The sequence below is a fragment of the Crassostrea angulata genome, chromosome 1, assembly GCF_025612915.1.
Source record: "Crassostrea angulata isolate pt1a10 chromosome 1, ASM2561291v2, whole genome shotgun sequence".
Classification (NCBI taxonomy): Eukaryota; Metazoa; Mollusca; class Bivalvia; order Ostreida; family Ostreidae; genus Magallana; species Magallana angulata.
The window spans coordinates 33,241,577-33,247,862 of record NC_069111.1 but is presented as its reverse complement, the minus strand read 5'-3'; the positions used below and the strand labels follow the sequence as shown (position 1 = coordinate 33,247,862).

General features: G+C 34.6%; 1 long non-coding RNA gene across 1 annotated transcript; it reads right to left on the bottom strand.

The window, feature by feature from the left end:
* Window positions 1-1,471: 1,471 nt before the first annotated feature.
* Window positions 1,472-4,620, bottom strand: LOC128191232 (uncharacterized). The gene is made up of 2 exons (XR_008244428.1): window positions 4,332-4,620; window positions 1,472-3,959 (listed from the first exon to the last, which is right to left on the bottom strand). It is a non-coding gene; the product is annotated as an uncharacterized LOC128191232 (long non-coding RNA).
* Between the last annotated feature and the right edge of the window lie 1,666 nt (window positions 4,621-6,286).

Below are 6,286 nucleotides of genomic sequence, written 5' to 3'. Positions count from 1 at the left end.
ACCTCCGTTGATCGACTCATATGCATCGATTGTAAACATTTCAGCGTAACTTTCAGCAAAGGGATGAAAAGTCCACGAATCATTCGACAGATTTGGCTAAAAATGATCAAAAGAAAAGAAAACTAAACACAAGTGCGAACTTAGTATCTTGTTAGAGATAAAAAAAAATATCTCCCTGTTCATCAATACACCATTTTATTATAAGAACATTCTAATATCTAGATCCGCCTAGCATTTCGATCCATTCCTTTCTTCGTCAGTTGGTCATGCAGGTGCTGCTCTGAGGTAGTACCAAGTGTAGATATTTCTTAACATTAAGAGTTAAGACGCTTTATTTGTCGATCATTGCACGATCCTGTGCATGAATTATTTTCATTACATGTTTATTTCTATAGAACTATCTCTAATATTCCATCGACAACTTCTGTCATTCAAAACTTGATCACGTAATGTAAATTAAATTTCAAAGTTCGAGTCTATATATTATATAAATTTTGAATTGCGGAACATGCATCTTTAACACAAATCGCGAGCTTATTATTGCAGTAAATAGATTCGAACTTTTTGTGCATGCACAACTTCTATTCTTTTATTGAACTGTTATTGAAAAATACATGCAATGTATAACAAAGATGAAGAAAATTAGCTGTAGTGTCATTTTAAAAATGTTGTACCTCTATAGCTAAGAAAGATATTTGTTTTGTTCGATGCATGAAGATTATTTTTCATATGGACTTACAGTGTAATCTACTTCTTTCAAGGTACATGCTTTCTGAGAATGAACAAATCTTTATAGGCCCACATTCAAACGAAAAAACACTTGGGGATGTAAGCTGAACTCAGAAGAGATGGGTAATTAAATAACATTTCCTCCAAATATTTTGTCAGTGCAAATACAAACTGATTTTTAAAGATTTCTCCCCTTTGATAATGTAATATAGTGAAAACAATAACCGGTGTGATGCCTGGATATTGGGCAAGCAAAGAAGTAAATGCATCGGGTACGGTTCTGACAGTTAAATCTATAGGCGATAAACTTATTTTAATTTGTTATTTGAGATGAGATAATATGGAAACGAAATTTATCGGAACACCTCGCTCTTTTTATCGTTTGAACCCCCCCCCCCCCCCCCCCCCCCCCCCCAATAACGAAGTAAGCCTCCGGATACCTGTGCCTTTATTCAGATGATATTGATAAGTGTGTGATCTACCGTGATGCGTCTTAGTGTGTATATAAAGGCACTTAACTTTGATATCGATCGATAATTCCCTGCAATACTAACAGTAATTAGACAGTACATGTATTTGCAAATCAGCGGAATTTGCAAATAAACGAAAAAAAAAACACAACGTACTTCTTCGAATTATTAATGACATCACATCAGTGCATGCGGATTTAAAGGAGGCGCACTTGGCACCCCCCCCCCCTTTTAAGTTGAATAACACACCTGGAAAAAGTCACTCTTGAAAATTAACAGTAAATTATTTTATTAAGAAAGATATAATGATAATAAACTGTACATATGTCAAATAAGCGAAAAATTTGCAGTTTGGGAATAAAAATGAATATTATAATAAATTCAACGCAGTAATTTTTTAAGTAACAACGAAAACCCCTGTGGGATTCGAGAGCGGGATGTACAGATCGGAAGCCCGACACTTTATCCACTTGACTAAGTTACAGATACCGTCAATAAAATCCTTTTAATAAAACAAAATGTCGTTTCGATCAGCCATTTTGTGATGATGTGTTATATCACCTTAAATCAGACTCCTTAGGGCAGAGAAAATGTACAACTAGTAAATTATCATTTTTTTTGGGGGGGGGGGGGGGCTCTCTGCATTAAACTGATTTCTAATGGTGTAGTATGAAGAGAAAGAAAGGGTTCAACGATGTAACGAATAGAAAGATTTTTTAAAAAAATTCTGTACATATTCCTATGTATAAGTTTGACCCCCGGTGGTGAACCTACCCTACCCCTGGGGAAGAAGTTTTGAACAAACTTCAATCTAAACTACCTGAGGATGCTTCCACCTAAGTTACAGCTTTTCTGGCTGAATGGATTTTGAAAAAAAACGATTTTTAAAGATTTTTCTCTATATATTCCTATGTAAAAATCCCCAACACTGTGGCCTCATTCTACCCTCGGGAATAATAATTTGAATAAATTTGAACTCTACACTACCTAAGAACGCTTCAACTCAAGTTTCAGCTTTTATGGCCAAATGGTTTTAGAGATAAAGATTTTAAAAAAATACCAATAAATTTTAAATAATTTAAAATTATTATCCCCTTTCAAATGGGCATGTCTCTTCATTTGAACAAAAATGTATCCCCTTCACCCAAGTTTGTGCCAAGCTTTGTTGAAATTGATCCTGTGTATTTGGAGAAGAGGATGAAAATGTGAAAATTTTACGACAATGACGACACCAACGACAGACAATTGCAACGGACAAATTTTGATAAGAAAAGCTCACTTGAGCCTTCGGCTCAGGTGAGCATTTTAAGAAAAGAAAAAACACATAATTTTAGAACACTTGATTGTACAACTTTCAGCGGTGGGGAAACTGATGATAGCCACATAGCTACACCTGGAACGTTGTTTTATCAGATTTCGCTATTCTGAGGACATATAACAACTGTTTTCCACAGTTTGTTTAAATCTAAAAATATATATATATAATGCATTTTTGTTGAAAAACACCAACACTGCTTAATATACATGTATACTGTAATATTAAATTAAAAAAAACATATTTTTATTATTACTTATGTAATATATATTTTTGTAATTTATATAATAACTTTTCAACTTCGTAGAAACACAAAATGATTTTTTTTTTACATACAGTGAAAATCAGAGGGCTTAATTATGACATGTTATCATACATGCAGTAAGATATTTACATGCACATGCACGTGTACTTCTTCTGCAGTTAAAATGAAATTATCAATTAAAACTTTATCATGCAAGTAAACAAACCGTTGTCGTCATTAGAAACAACCTTGTATAAAATATACAACCCTTGCATTTCTTTTACAATTTTAATTTTTGTTTACCTAAAACATACATGTATGTCATTTATGTTTAAATCTAAATATCACATGCCCATATTTCACAAATCAAAAAATGGCACGTATTTCTGTTTTATATTGTTAATAATTCACTGATTGTGTAAACATACACATTTTTTATATATATTTTGCCTTGCCATACAAATTTCAATACCCCAAAACTGGATACTAGTACTCATGCAGGAAAGAACATTTCTTTTACCATGAAAAGATGTATATTGCAAGATTAATATTTGAAAGATACATGTGATTACTAAGGATTTAGAGTTCAGACCCAGACCCCTGGTCTTTTGTGATCAAAACTTATATTAAAAAATGATGATGATAATATAAAAATTAGTAGAACTACAGAAAAATCAGTATTCGTTAAAATTCATCGATTTTTATAATCTGTCAATTATAGCTAGAAAAGTTCAAAGTTGTTTTACTCCAAAACCTGAAAGCTTCAGCCCCACACCCCTGGCCTTTTGAGTCCCCTTTCAACAAATCCTGGATCCGCCAATGAGACAAAGTGTATCAACAAAGTATACATGTATACATTCAATAAATAATTTCTCATCAACATAATTCAATGTAAACGTGATCGCTTGTTGTGCTCTCTCGATAAGAGTGTTCGCTTTCATTGGGTTTTATAGGGGGTTCGTAACTCTGCGAGGATTCCGTGCACTTGCGAAAAGGGCTCGGGCTTCTGGGAGGGGCACCTGAAATATGTTTATTCAGGGTGTGTGGCGCACTCTGAAGGTGGTGGGACTTGGCCTTTGTCTGGACTCGCCGTGGCGGGGATGTTACGGTGGTTCCCGTTGGTTCGTTGGATTCACCTGTGTCAAAGCGCTTTATAAGGGTAGATACAGAAGGTGTCTTCATGCTCTCCTTTCCAAATTTCCTATTCATTTTAAAAAAAAAATAGAGACAATTTACAGTGTAAGTTAATTTTATTAGCTGAAAAATAGTATATACAGTACATCCTAATTGCAAAAAATATTTACATCAATTCTAAGATATTTAAAAGTTTAACATTTTACTTAATTTTTAGGTTTAATAGTTTTCTCGGTGGTATCGCATATAATGAGACATATATGTATTCCCAATATATGATAATGAATCAGACGAATTTCATTGTTTTAACAATTAATTATACTAAAATATAACAGATAAAATGCTCTTTGAATTTGCATTGCAACGTTTCGGCATTCGCTATTTTAATATTATGCAAAAGAAATCAAAACAGTCTCTCGTATACATTGCTTAAACTTACCTTTTTAGGGTTATGCATGAAAATACCGCTACAGTGACTACCGATGCTGCCAGAATCAGCTCCAAAAATAACATTCTTCATCGAAACAGACGATCTGCGCAAAAAGAGCAAATTCTAGCCAAAAATTAAAAGTTTTAACTTATTAACGGACAAAAAACTCATGGCAAAATCAATTTTCTTTTCACATTGTTATAAAAGCTTTCATATCCCAGCCCTCATATTCTGTAAAATGGAACAAAATATAATCACAAGGAAATATTCGGCATTGACGTATAAGAAAAGCTTGTTGAATGGATTGAGGTTTATAAAAAAGGGGAACATCTGAGGAAGAAATACCAACTTCCTTATTTTGACACGAGGACACATCGTTTGTTTAACCGATAATACTTAATAGTTTTTTCTCTCTTAAAAATTACCAGGATTAATGATTTTCAAACATTCACATACTGTATGAACGCAATCCGCACAAATAACCACACGGTCATCAGAAAAATAAAGGGGAAGTTATCAAAACTCACAAAACAAATTGACACCCCCACCGCAATCAATATAGCTGTATTAAGGTTGATGGAAGATACATAACTGTATGTACCTCATATTCATGAGGTACATGAATTCATTTTCCAAGAATAATTATTATTGTTTGCCCGAGGGGGGTGGGGTGGGGTGCGAGGACTGTTTTTGGTAAAAAAAAAATAAAAATATGTAAAATTATTGTTTGAATTTTCACAGGGAGGGTCCGGACCCCCGCCCCTATCTTTCCAACCCCTCCCTCTAAATCCGCGCATGCAGACCAAGGGCTTACGCATCGCAGGATCGAGTTACGTCTTTAAAAAAAGAAGCGGGGTCATCAGTGTTTTCTGTCTGTCATCTTCTCTTTTTTATCATATTGATTTTTTTTTGCATTTTAAAAGACCGAATAGATGATTTGAAATACTCGTATGATGTATTTTGATATTACGTCAAAACATGCTTTGATCAGTGTAATTAATCTCAACACAAATTGATTTTTTTCTCCTCTGTAATACATCAGTGACCAGTTATATCAATATTTCAATGCCCATTAAATCTTTCTTTGCGCAAATTAAAAAATGAATAACTCTCCTCACAAATTGTTCGAGTGTCATATACTGTCATAATGATCTTATATGAGTGTAAACAGTACGCATCGAGTAATTTGTTTCAAAATCAGATAATTCATGTATAGTATCATAATTATGATACGCAGTAAATTACATGAATGCGCATATATGCTATAGAATCTATTATAAAAACATTTTTAAAAAAGAGAATTCGTTTTATAAATATTCTAGTTTTGTTATAACTGTCAGCTGCGTTAAATTTGTTTGTTCGTTTTTGTAAATTTGATTTTTTTTTGGGGGGGGGGGGGGTGGTGGTTCAGTGATCTATACAAATAACTATGCATGTACGCTCTTTTCTTCACATCACTGGCGTCGGAAGCAAATTGAAAGTGGGGGGGGGGGGGGCTGGATTAATCCTCAGAAATATTGAGAAAAAGGTAAAAGGAACCGGGGGTGGGGTGGGGGGGGGGGCTAGTATGCTTCTGAATCCAACTTCTAAATCTTTCAAGGTAAAATTATGAATTTATGAACAATAATCTTTCCTGCGAGAAAAAAGTGGGGGGGGGGGGGGGGCTGAACCCTCTATCATGCTATGTTTCTAATGGTTAGGTATAACTTTGCAAAAAAAGTGGGGGGGGGGGGGGCTAAGCCCCCCCCCCCCCCCCCCCCGGTTCCGACACCTATGCATTTTCTGTTTTGCATAGGCCCATACCGACAACCAACCGTGCATTTGAGTTTATATTATAGATGAATTGAAAAATATTTGATATTTCCATCGGTTGTACTATATAATTGGGAGCGTCAAAACGAAAACAGGCCACTTAGGATCCACCAACCATGACTAATGTACGCATGCGCTTTTCATACTTTCGC